Genomic DNA, 14,035 nt, shown 5'->3' with positions numbered 1-14,035 from the left:
ACTTAAAATAAACAGAATGGAATAAAGATAAAATATTAAAATTCCTACTTCATAAAGATCTTGACAGATTATCATTAAGCATTACTGTGAAAACTGAGCAGATCTGAAGAAAGATGTTAAAAGAGTACTGTGATTAAATACACTTATCGATATGTGAGAAGAAGTTCGTACAAGAAGAATCACCTCAGCCTTCTCCTGTCCCCATCAGCTTTCTTTGTACCTCTAACCCCCTCTGCTGGGGTCAAGAGGCCCTCATGAACCAAGTATCATGTGGCATGGGAAGCCACAGTGAAGAGGAAAAATTGGGTAAAATTGCCCCCTTATATTTACATGAGGGCATTCCCTTATGTCACTTAGAATGAGAGCCCCCTAGCTCTAAGCAAATCATTTCTGGGGTACACATAGGGCAGCCATGGGAAGGGGAAGATGGGAAACAGCCACCTGCATGAGTTCCTTCTGCTTGTATATGCACAGAAAAAAACACATTAAATGTAATGAAAGCCATCTTTGAGTTGCTGCTCCTGTGGTGTGAGTTAGAATAAGATTTGCAAGTCTCACCCCTTTCCCTATGACTGTTACAATTATCTACTGACTGAAGGCCTCTTACCAGACTAACCCTGCTGTGTTCAGGGATCCTATTCCCAAATGATTCATATATCCCAACTTTTCTGAATTCCAAACCCTTCGTGGTCAGTTTTATAGATGTACTAGGACCATTTTTAAATAATTACCTAGTAGGCACAAGCCCTGAGTAGATATTATAAATTACAGACACAGTATGCACACAGAGAGGAACAAGATCTTGCCTGTTGGTTCACACCCCTGATAGATACGTTTTCAGCTGAACACTAGCAAAGAGCCCTGTACAAGTGTACACAGATGGGTAGCTCTTCCATGTGACCAGTAAATCTGCAATAAGTAGCAGGTTGACTGCATGAAAATCATATATGTTTATACATACATAGGGCATACTTCAGATATTTAACTGAACTCATGAACATTATGGGCAGGAGTACCAGGTACTATTTTGCTTCATTCTCTCTGAGTACAATGTACTCAGTGTACAATGTCTGTTGGCAAAACTGAACCTCTGTGTGTAATGTGAGATATATTTTACCATGTCATTTCCTCCCATAAAAAGGCTGTGTAGCTAAGACCCTCTGCTACCAAATGCCTCTCTTGTCATACTTTCTATTTGTTCAGTTAAGAATAATCCAGGGAATAAATGATTTATTGATGCATTCTTAGGTTTTGCACCTCACAGATTTGTATTAACTCTCGGAACTAGCTGGATGTGACCAAACAATCCGGATCTTTGCCTACAGTTATCCATTTCCAGATAAATCTAGTGGCACATTAACAAAGGTATTATAGTCTCACTGTATGGTATCTTCAGTTATATATTTTTGTACCAAAGTAAGCTCTTTCTCAGTTTGAACACATCCCGTACACAGAAAGGGCACAAAATTAACTTCTGTTGTACATTAAGTTCTTCTCTGAGACTATTTAAAAACAACAACATAAACATGCCGTTAGCCCTTCTAGATAAAGGAACTCTTACTCCTCAAAATGATATGCAGATGCAAACCAATTCATTGAATTACAATAGTGAACACGAGTCTGGATGGAATAAAAAAAACAGACTATTAGCAAGCAAGTTCCTCAGAAAAATACAACCACAATTACTGAAAAATATGTATTTCTGAGCAGTGAAGACAAAATATCTTTGTCATTTTCATTTGGACAGACACATTAGTTTCACCCAAGCATAGTCATATGGGAAGGGGGCTGCAGATCAATTCCAAAGCATTTGCTGCAGAGCAACTGCTTTGCATTGAAAAGGTCACACAAGTAGAGATGGACACGAACAGCAATACAAACCAAAAAAAGCCACGAACAACCCAATCTGCTGTTTGTGAAAAAACCGTTCGTGAGGCTCCATTCTAAATGAACAGGTGGTCGTTGCAAGCCTTGTTCATTGCTGTCCGTCTTGCTGTTTGTCAAGCCAAACAGTCTGGCACCTGCAATCAATTCCCTTGGCAATTTAGGCAGGGATTGTCTGAACTCTGTCTGAACTCCTGCTGTTGCCCTGGAAACCCCAATCTAAGCCCAATTTAGCTTGATAGGCAGGTCTTCCTTTCAAGTGTGGAGCTCCAAATTTATTACAACAAGGGAGCAAAGACCGGGGGGGGGGCTCCCAGCTCTGACTTTGCAGACAGTGGAGAGACAGTTGCTGTTGGCATTTTGATAGAGTACATTGGAGCTTGAATTTTCTTTGTGAGTGGTGGGATAGGGATCTATCCCTTCAAGTTCCAGGGCTACTTCCAGGCTCTGGGCCAAGCTATTATTTATTATTGGTACCTTTCCTGCTGCCTGCTCAGGTAAAGTTTCTGAGAGTGGTCTGGTAGGGATCTTGACTTGGATGATGGCTGGAGGAGAGCCTGCTGGCCCCCACGAACAGCCAACCACAAACATGTTCGTGAACAGGGCCATGTTTGTGGTTGTTCATGAGTCCCTGTTTGTGGATGGCAATGAACAACAAACATGATGTTCGGGTTTTTTTCCTGTTTGTGCCCATCTCTAGTCACAAGTTCAGTTCCTCACATTTCTAGTTAAAGGGATCAGGTAATAGATGAGAAAAACTCTCTCTCTCTCTCTCTCTCTGACCCCTTACAATCATTATCAGTCAGAGTAGAGAATACTGACATGGCTAGACCATCATGTGTTCATATGCCTGTTTTGACAAGGGGGACATTGGCCTATCCATGCTTCCCAATTTCTCCCAACGGGTTGCCTGCTGCAGCAGGTAACTCTTCTTCGCTCCCTATTTTCATTAGCAGATGGCCAATGTGCCACAATGCCAGAAAAGACTCTCATGCTCTAATCTAGTCCTCACTTTTCCATTGTCACTGCATTGACATTTTTCTGTGACTCAGTGCCCCAAACCCTAGCTCTATCATGTCTTTTGCACATGCGCGATGAAGTCTGAGGCTATCTAGAAGATGTTACTGGCCTGGCATGTCAGGTCATGGGGCTGGGCCATCTCACCCAGCAAATGAGTTACATAAGACTTTGGGCATGTTCACAGTTAACAGTGAACCTTGCACCAAGAACTTTAGTTAAATGTTCATTTAAAAAACAACATTGTTTGTATGTGGTATAAATCACTTCCTGGGAAAACTCAGAAGTGCATAATATCCCTCCAGGAATCACCAGAAACACTATGGTTTTACCAAAGAGTTTTCAGCTATTCCTAGAGTGTTGCGATGCTGGTGACCTCCTCTCTCCCACCCCGCATATTCTGCTATGGGTTTTTTATTACAGCAACAAATGAACAGGGTTTCCCCTGTCCTTTCAGCAAGTCTAAAGATAGCTGAAATATCAAGGCACCACCTTTCCTTTATTGCTCCCTGCAGACAGTTCAGCTAGAAATATTGTTAATCTCAATTATTCTAAATCACCTATGAGGTTAAAAAAAGAATTATTAATTAACATTATTTATTGTTCATTTAACATTATTTATTGTTCTATGCCACACACTGTCAATTTATTTTAAACGTAAAAACAACAACATTCAATTTATAAACCGCCCTTAAGGACAGCTTAATGCAGCATAAGAAACAGAAAGCTTTCTTTACTGAGAGTGGAGGGAAATCTTCCGCCCTTCTTTCTGAACCAGAAATCAGTCCTTTTTATGCGCGTGAAAACTTCACACACATTTTACCTCTAGAAAGGAAGTCCAAACTCTGACACCAAAAGACAGAAGTTTAAATTTAGAAAAATCATGCTTACATTTTAAACTGCAGGCTTATATAAATTTGATTTGTCCTGTGACATGACCATCAAATGATTTTTTAAAAAATAAAAACTGTTCTCGTACTGCCATCTGCTGTCAAAACATTTAATTTCCCCTTAAGTTCCCTCCTCCCTCTTTTTAAATACACTCCAAACTTTGTGCAATGCGATTGAGTGATGGAACAAACATGATGCTGAAGAACTGTGATCTGATTTATTGTCTGGGTTTTTTAAGCCACCGTGAGAGGACAGAGGCTAACCATTTGATCAGAGCAATGGCACCATGGAGAGAGTGCATTAATTAACCTTTTTCTCACCTTTTCCATGATCTAAGTTGTTTCCTATCCTAACCCAAGTTACTATTCGTTTAGCAGCTAGTCTGCTGCTAGCATCTAGGCCAGGTTCACCTCCCTGGCTATATTGACTTCATACTTCTGGGGAGAATCCTTCGTCCTAAATATTTTTAGTACAAAGGTATGATCGTTGACAGGGGCGGCGCAAGGGTTTGTGGCAATTGCGGCCAGCCGGCCAGGCGCCCTCCCCACACGCGCGCACCGGGCTGCGTGATGACGTCACTCGTGACGTCATCACGGGGGCGTGTGCGCTGCCGCCAGCCCGATTGCTGTGGCAGGTGGCCTCCGAGCTCTCCTGCTTGGTTGCCTGCACCGCCGCAGATGCCTGCCCGCGGTGGCTACGCCCGGCCAGGGACTTGTGCTGGCGGTGGTGGTGGCGCGGGGCGGGAGGGATAGGAGGCTGCTGCTTTGTGGTGCGCGCTCCCACCCCTGCGCCTCCTCCAGCGCTCCCTCCGGCACCCCGCGCCTGAGGCCACCGCCTACCTGGCCTCAATGGGCACGCCGGCCCTGATTGTTGAGCAAAATTATGTTTATTGCATGCAGACTTTACAGGTTGTCAGAGAAGTCAGAGAAGTGAGAGACAATGGGATGTATAGTGGTTAGAGAGTATCAGGCTAGATTTGGGGAGACCCAGACTGAAATCCTCTGGCTTGGAAACTCATCCTAAAATGGTCGTATAATCACAAAACACAAGAAGAGTATTTTATGTTGACAGAGTGCCTTTGCAGCAGTCAGGACAGTGAACAGATTAAAGATTAACAAATGCTTTATTATTAGAACTGATAGACCAGATAGGAAAGTTGAGAACTATATATAGCTTCCTAGCTAGCCTGAGGGCCAAGCTACACATGACGAATGACACTTGAACGGCAAGTGGATCGAGTGGAGGGCAAGTGAACAGGGAGAAATACACTTGCTGTTCAAGTGTCATTCATCACTTGTAGCTTGGCCCTGAGAAAGAGTGAAGTGGAGAGTTCTAAAAGGACAGTTTAAGATTAGAATTCTGCAGACAGACAAGGGGGTGAAGTCCTTAAGAAACTAAGTATTCTCCCTTGCAGAACTGTCTATCTAGAAGTTGTTACTCCATGCAGAATCCTCTCCTCTCTAGACATTGCTATATTCCAACATTTTATACCACCAGTGATAAACTAAGGAGATTAGGGTTCAGATAAAAGCATTTGGGGGACAAAATAGGCCACATAACTAATTGCTATTAAATCTTCTTCACATGTCCTGGAGGGATGGAAGAGATGGCAAACTTGGCTTTCAATGAAGTTATGGCTTGGTGTCCCCAAAACTGCTGCATCAGCTTCAGAAAAAAATGCTTTCTCCAGTCAAGTGGATTATTTAGACGTGGACCTTCTAGAAGAATTGGAAGTTCTGTGGGAGCATAGAGCTGGAGCATAATGCTGGATCTGATTCTATCACAGTGGCTGTTCGAGCAACTTCTTGGCATTCCAGCAGAACTTAACTAAGGGTGACCATAGGCGTAGCCTGATGCTAACAGATTGATGTCAGATTACAATGCTTAGATGGTGCTCTCAAATGAAGTAATTCCCTAGGGAAATAAGAGAGGGGAGACATTTGAAACGTGGTGAACAAAGTTGAGTGATATAGACTTACCTGCAGAAACTATGCAAATACTTCATTGTTCCCTGACCCTGTCATTGAAACATGGCTTGCGGGTCATATATATTGTAGTGCTTCTCCCTTCAGTTTATTGCTGTCATGTGGCTGCAGACATGGAAAAACATGGATGTAAGACGGAATGTCTTATTTTGAAATTACAAGCTTCGGTTCACAAAAAAATCTGCCACTAGAATATGAAATCAATCCACTAACCACCAGCAGTTGTTGGAGATTTTCCTGCCCTTCACTACTGCAGCTCTGTCATGAACAGACCATCCATTTCTTACCATCTGCAATGTGCATCACATGGAATCTGCCAATATGTTGTCTTGGATTGCTAGCTTTTCAAGCTGTGCACCATGATTGGTTGTTGGATTCAAAGCGTAACTGCAGTGAAGCATACCTACTGCTTCACTGAACGTTTCTTCTCCATTTGATTTATCTGGCTTCTTTTGGAATCTGTATAATGGCTTAATGTTGGCAGGTGTGAAGTGGTGGGGTGATTCAAATTCATTGACTTTCAGTGCAATCCCAAGGAGGGGGAAGTGCTCAGGGAGCTGACTAGTCCTGATGCCAGCATATCTCACTCTTACATTGGCGTAAGTGTGAGTTACACTGGTGCAGCTCCCTATCACTGCCCTGCCTGGATGCTGTGCTGGCATTGCCCCACTAGGGACAGCTGCTAGTAGGCCTGGGCATAAATCCCTGCACTAGTGCTGGAGCAGGTGGGCCAGGGAGCAGGCTAGTAGTTCGTCACCTTCCTAAGCAGCTCCAGTCTGGGCTATGCCCCCAAACAATTGCGAACAGCTATGCCATGAAAAAAGATGGGTAGCCCATAGGTACCCATGCAAAGGGAAAAGTCAACCTCCCCACACCATAGCCCCACCCAATTGATCTGGAGGAGCTCAGAATGCCAGCTACAGCTACAACCAATTCCTTTGCCTCCCTGCAGCCAATCCTCTTCCCCAACACCCAATCATGGCCCCCCATCCTACATAAACTCACACAAGGCTGGGAGCCACTCTCACAACAATGGCCTCCACAACCAAGGCCAGCAGCATGTTTTTTGGGGGGAGGGCATCTTGTAACAATGGAACAGGCTCCCAGGAAAGCATACTTGACAGAGCTGCATAGAATGGGAGGTGGGGCAGGGAATGCTTGCATTCCATAACAAGGCTGTTTGCAGACTTCCTTGTTGGGACACCCCCCCCCCATGGGGCAAAAGACGGGGCACAACTGTGCATCAAGGTGGCCAGGAGCTGCCCCTCTAGAATTCATTCCCGTGCAGGATCAGAGCCCCATGCAGCAGCAGCAGTAACAAACCCATCTCTGGCAGCTGCAGAGCATTTCCACGCTGGATGGGTGAGTGTCTTTGGGATAGTAGCAGCATCTGCTTCAGTGGGGTCTCCCCCCCCCCGCCATATGAGGTTATGGTTCCTGCTGGGGGATTGCAGACTTGACTGTGGCTGATGCCAAGGCTGTGCCTGTTGCTGGGGGACCCCCCCCCCCCCGTTATGGAACCCACTCTGGACTGTGCCAGTTTCCTGCCTTGTGGTTTGAGACTCTGCCAAAAGACTCTGTTAAGGGCAGCCTTGCCCATGCCTGCTTCCTGTTCTTTCTGCTGTTATGGACTGTGTCACCTATGTCTGTTTTCTGCCTCCTTGGACACCTACCTCACCTGGTCCCAGAGCCAGGCTGCTAGCAGCACAGTGCTAGCCGGAGGGACCCTCCGCGAGCTTGGCCAGGCACCCCCTGGTCAGTTCCCACGGGGAGCCCCTTGCAGGATGATCACTGGGTCTGCCCTTGCCACTAGGCAGCCTGCTAGCCAGCCCATGAGACGAGCCAAGGAAGAAGCCATGTTCCCAGGTGGAAAAGACAGTTGTTCGGAGGCTGCCATAGCAAGACCTGGCTCCTGTCACGTCCACGGAGCCCGGCCTCACCCTTCTATGCATATCGCTGGAAGCCGCCCTGGGATGGAAGCTACGTGCTGGCTGTCCAGAACACCTAATGGACGCATGTCAATACAACCACCGCATTCCAGAGCAGATGCCATTAAGACAACTCCAGTTTCCTGGCAGATTCAATCAACCCGCCCGGCACTCCCCTCCTTTGTCCCCTCTTCCCGAGGTGTCAAAATCATATATTCAGACACTAAAGTGGCCCATTAGCGATAGTTGTAGAACCATCAAGCTTTTATTTCCCCTCCTGAGAACCACATGGAAGGCCTTCGCCTCAGGGTATATTTTTGGGTACTTAAGCAGGCCCATGAGGTGCGCGCCATTCCTCTCCTAAACCCCGACCATCACTCTGCGCGTCTAGTGCAGGCATTAGATATCGCTCCGCCTCGCTGCTGCTTCTCTGCTTCTTGCTGTGATCAGGTAACATATTGCCCCGCTTCTTTGATCTCAAGTGGGCTCTCTGCTCATGCAAATGGCTCTATTTTTCTGCTCTGTATTTCCTAGCTCTTGTACATTCCTTGCTTGTATGTGCTATTGTAGGCATACACAACATTTCTAGTAAACATGTTTTATACTTATTAGCCATTGCCTCTTTATTGCATGAGTAATCTGGAAGACGGACTCTGGTATACATTGGTTAAGATATGCACTAATTTAACCCAGACTGCATGCTAATTTCCCTATAAAATAGCAGTTCTGGTAACAGGCCCTTTGCCAATGCAGCACATGTCACTTTTTTTCTTCATGCAGGTGGCAATCTAACGGGGACATCTGGGTGCACAACTATTGCAGTTCCTTTCACTCTGCTCAGACTGCATTACCAGCCTGGCTCCTGGAGCATCCTTCTTCAGGCAGCAGTTTGACCTGGGAGTCTGCCTTGGTCACAACAAGCATGCAGTGCTAGGGATGGTTCAGCCTGCCTCCATGAATTGGCAACCTGGATCCTGGGGCCCTCTTCATGATTTGCAGTTCAATAAAGTCTGGGTTGTTCCACAACTCCCTCTCTGTCTCTTTTTGCTCATGGGTGGATGACAGCAGCTCCAAGCTCTCCCTGCCCCAACTCCATTCCAGTTACTTTTCTGTAGGGCTGTTCCTCCACATATCCCAGATGGTGGACTATGGATCAGGGTGGTAATATTAGGATGGCTCCAGAAAGGTTTTCAGGTATCACTGGACCTCTGCTTCACAACAGAACAGTGGGCTGCTGGCACCCTGGAGGCCAAGCCCACAATTAGATCTGTACTGAGATGTGTTCTTTTAAGTCCTGAAACATCTCATATCTTAATAATTTTTTCATTTCCACTTCCAAAAAACTTCATAGATGCATAAATGAACCCCCAGTATCACAAACCTTGTCATGAACAAATATATATATATATATATATATATATATATATATATATATATATATTGTTAATGGCTCTTGTAGACATAAATGGGTAAAATAAATAAATAATATAAAACATGATTTTGTCAAGCAAATTCACTCTCAAAAGTTATGCTCTATTTGGTTTGGGAATCAACTGCATGAACCATTTGAAAGCAGTTTTAATTGTATGACGGAATCCTGCCAAACTTCCCTCAAAGGCTACAAGCTAATTCCAAATTACTCTGTAGGCAGGGTAGGTGGGCCAACTCACAGCAAACCTTGCCGTGGTGAGTCGATGGGTGTTAGTTAAAAAACATAGCTGGTCTCATTAGCTGCAATGCACAAGGGGAAGGGGGATGGTCCAGTCGCATCCACTGTCCCATGCCTTATTTTAAAGGGGGCTGTCCACAAAGTCTTATAGACTGGGAGACAATTCAGCCATCCCGGCCAGTGGCAACAGCCACTCAGGCCAGTGGCTGCTTTTGCCTCCTTGGAAGGAAGAAAGCAGAAGGCACACCCTGGCATCCAGGGCTTAGCATTGGGGGCAGAGTCTGTAGCCTTAGCTGGCTTCTCCACCCCATTGCCTTCAGTTGTGCCTCGTGCTCGGCCTACCCACCTCACCCATTGCAGTGCAGGATTAACCGGTTGCCTTTTGGGGCCAGGTAGGAATTTTTCTCTCCTTGTCCCTGATTGGCACTTGGGAATGGAGGTTTTCGCCTACCTTGCACTGTGAGAAGAGGAAGGTAATTGGCATGGTGGGACTGAGGTAATTCCCTGGTGGCAGGATTTAAGTTAGGGGGAAATTTGAGTGGACCAGTGAGCACCCTTGGCACCTCCCCATTGGTGGGGAATTGGGGTCTGTCAGGAGCGGCTGGCTGCCGTATGGCCCAGTTGCGAGGACAGACACCCTGGGTGGGGAACCCCTGGACAAGCCAGTCTCCCCCCGCTGCCGTACGGCTGGGTGGGGGAGCTTTACAGGGGTGAACCACTTCGCCTGGCCAGGCTGGGTCCCAGCCATACCATGGATGGCTCGCACCCGGGGCAGCAGGTGTCTCGCCCAGAAAGGTCAGGGTGGGGTCCAGGAGTGACCCCAGGGCCTGATCTGTACCGCTAGTTAGGCCCTTGCTGTAGTTTATGTTTAATTGTTGTAATTTTAATAAAGTGGCCCATTTTAGAACCCGAATACTGTGTCTGCCTTTCATTCCGACTGAGGGGACAATTGGTGGACTGTGCTCTGTATGCTTACTGTAGAAGTGTTTTGAAATGCCTTCCAAGCACAGTATTGGAAAACAGTATTCTAGCCCAAACCAGACCAAAGAGAACTGGACTTCTGCTGGCAAAGTAACTTGATATTCACAGATACTGTAAGTTCTCTATTTCAAATTGCTGAAGTATTTCATCTAAAAATTGTCCAGATTTAGGGGGACTGTCATAGCTAAATATAGTTTTGTCCATGTTTACCTCCTCAAGAAATTTTCCGCCCCTCTTGTTTTGTTGTTTGCTTTCTGTGGGATTATTTCAGTGCCAACACTTGGCTCAATGGGAGCCTGAGGTCATGGTTTAGGAAGGAGAAGCTGGCTGACATTAAAGGCAAATGCCTCTGTTTACCCACAGACATACTGACAAACAATCATGGGGGGAAATCATGGCAGTAAAAACAAAGATTTCCAACAGGCATATCATGAAAAGCCCTAAAAACTGCTGGGAAATTTTAACAGGGCAAGGAAATGCTATTTGTTTATGAGATGCCACTGGAACAGACTGAAAGAGGTCATCTCTGTTAGCAGAAAAACATTTTGTTTTTGTTAAATCTCAGACTTGGCTTGGTACATGAAATGTTCCATTTTGGCCCCATTCCTTCTGCGGTCATTCATAGGAAGTGCTGCATGCCTCTCTTTGCTGTAATCACTCATTTTGTTCTGAGAGGGAAGAATAAGTTGCAAGATAAAAAAAATCCAAGAGTTGCAAACAAAATGTGTTTGAAATTATTTTTTTCCCCAGACGGTCATGTTCAGAGGACACAACTGCATAGAGAATAATTTAGGTGAACTTTGGGAAGGTTAAACATAGACATATAATACTAGCAGTGTGTATAGCAACTTCCATTTTTATAGCTCCATGAACACAAGAAACGGCTATAATCATCTTTCTTCGTGGTTAATGCAACTGTTTCTCAGTATTTTTTTAATTTCAGATTTTCCTGAAAACCTGTGTTTTTTCTCCAGTCTCTGGATTTAAGTACCCACCACTTTGACCGTATTGAGAATTAGATATGTAAATTTCCCTTCCAAGGATTATCTATTTAATGTCATTATTTTATTAGTCAGTAGGTTGTTTGGCATTTAAGGTTCCATTGGTGGAAGTTATCCAGAAGTTTTGAATAAAATGTCCTCAAAATACTGATTATACCCATTTCTATTTCTCCTTTTTATCAGATCCAGGTGTGGCAGTGGGTATTCTGGATTAGTTCCATAATCAGTTGGTAGAGGAAAATAAAGTGAATCACTCACATGACAGGGATTCTGTTAACATGAAAAAGTCTTATAGGGATGAATTTTATATTTAGTCTATTTTGGACATGATTGTACTTCTAAAGGAACAGATTCCTAGACTGGGGGTGCTTTTAGGTCCAACAAAAATGCCAAGTATAATCTGTAGCCCCAGATGCCTTTTAACAGTTTTGGTTAATTAGTATGCCAGCTATGATGACTCTTCCAGACTGTAATTAGTGAAAAGTCATCAGATAACAGGAATAGTCTATTTGCAAAAGACCTCTATGCTTGTCAAACCTCAGTTCTGCAGACTTCAGAAATCTAGAATTGCTTGTTTATGCTGCCTTCGTTTCACTTGGTAGTTATACGATGACTGTGGCTACAGGGAGAAATTACAACTTCTGTCTCCTAGACCCATAGAGATGACTTATTAACGCAGGCAGCACACACCTTCCCTGTTAACCAAGTAACACAATATTATCTCAAATCATACACACTTACTATTTGTTACAATGTAATGCCTACCATTAGAGAGTAGGTTTTCCTTGGTGGGTTTTGTAGAGCAGTCAAAAGTCTACCATACTAGTTAAGCACACCATTAGTTCTGTTAAATATTAATAGAAATGATTCTGACAGATGCTTTGCATATAAAGTCATAGAATGTTAGATTAGGAAGAGACTCTAGAGGCCATTCAGTTCAACTCTCTGCTCGATGCAGGAATATGCAACTACGGAATCCCTGACAGGTGGCCATCCAGCCTCTGGTTAAAGACCTCCAGTGAAGGAGAGTCCACAATCAGTTAAGGTAGTCTGTCTCACCACTGAAGACCTCTTACCTTTAGGGAGGTTCTCCTAATATTTTACTTCATTGTACTTTCTTCCCATTAGTTATAGCCATATCCTCTGGAGCAAAAGAGAATATGTCTGTTCCATCTTCTACGTGACAGTTGTTCGGGCATTTTAATATGGAAATCGTGTCTCCCCTTAGCAGGGCCGGATCGAGGGAGCAGGGGGGTAGTCTGCCCCCAGCACCGTCAGGGAGGGGGTGCCAGAAGCAGCTGCCAGCTGCCGGAGCGTGTGGGCAGCAGCGTGGGCAGCCTTGCAGCCTCCCGCGCTGCCTTTTGCCTGCCCTGCGGGACAGGAGGCAGCTGGCTTCCCATGCACCCCCTGTCCTGCAGGGCAGGCAAAGGACAGTGCAGCCACCCATGCCATTCGCCTGCCCCACAGGAGAGAGGGCAGCCGGCCACCCCCTGTCCTGCGGGGCAGGAGCATGGCGCGGGCGGCCTCGCAGCCCCCCCACGCTGCCTTTTGCCTGCCCTGCAGGGCAGGGTGTGTGTGGCAAGCCGGCTGCTCCCTGTCCTGCGGGCCAGGCGAAAGGCAGCGTGGGGGATTGCGAGGCCGCCCGCACCATTCGCCTGTGGGGAGGTGAATGGCGCGAGTGGCTTCCCAGCCCCGCGAGCTGCTTCTGCCGCTCTGTGTGATGATGTCACCAAAATGACATCATCATGCCACGCCTGTAGCACGAGGTCAGACTAGGGTTGACCCGGGCGCCGGCAACCCTAGATCCGGCCCTGCCCCTTAGCGTTCTGCTCAGTTTATTCAACCTTTCCTCATGGGGCTTGGAATACAGAGCCTTTGTCATGCTAGGTACCCTCCTCTGCACATGCTCTTAAAATGTAGCTAGAACTGGACACAGTACTCTGTATGAGGCCTGATTAGAATGGAAGAAAGTCCCAAGTGCTAGAGTTATCCAAGTAAGTCTAAAGTCTTAAGATTGTTTTGAATCCTGACTCTGTCTTCTTTGTTGTTATCTATCAGCTTTATGCCATCTGGAAATCAGATAAACACCCTGTTTAGGTCCTCATCCAAATCACTAATTAAACTGTTGAACAGCACAGGGCCTTGAACAGAGTCCTGAAGTCCTCCACTCCAGACCTCCCTCTAGGTTGATGCAAAGCCATTATTGGCATTGGTGGGGTATGGTTGTTCAACGAACTATGAGTCCACCGAACAGTAGTATTGTCTACCCAACTTTTAATGATCTTTCCCATAAGGATACCATGAGACACTTCATCAAAAGCTTTTCTGAAATCAAGATATACTGTGTCCCTGCCATTCTCATGATCCCAAACTAATTATTAGATAAACTTGGTCTGGCATGACTTATTCTTAATGAACCCATGCTGACTCCTAATAATGTGTTAACGGGTTAAAGCGCTTCTGGCATCGCTGGCAAGCAGCGCTGGGAGGGCTTTAACATTTAACTCCCCCCTTGCTCCAGCTGACTGGCGGGCCCACCAGTCAGCTGGAACAAGGCAGGGAGTTAAAGCACTTGCAGTGTCGCTGGCAAGTGGCACTGGGAGGGCTTTTATGTTTAAATCCCCCCTTGCTCCAGCTGACTGGCGGACATGGACTCATGAACCGGTCCACGAACCAGCG

This window comes from Eublepharis macularius, chromosome 4 (genome assembly GCF_028583425.1).
Source record: "Eublepharis macularius isolate TG4126 chromosome 4, MPM_Emac_v1.0, whole genome shotgun sequence".
Lineage (NCBI taxonomy): Eukaryota > Metazoa > Chordata > Lepidosauria > Squamata > Eublepharidae > Eublepharis > Eublepharis macularius.
This window is presented reverse-complemented; position numbering follows the sequence as displayed.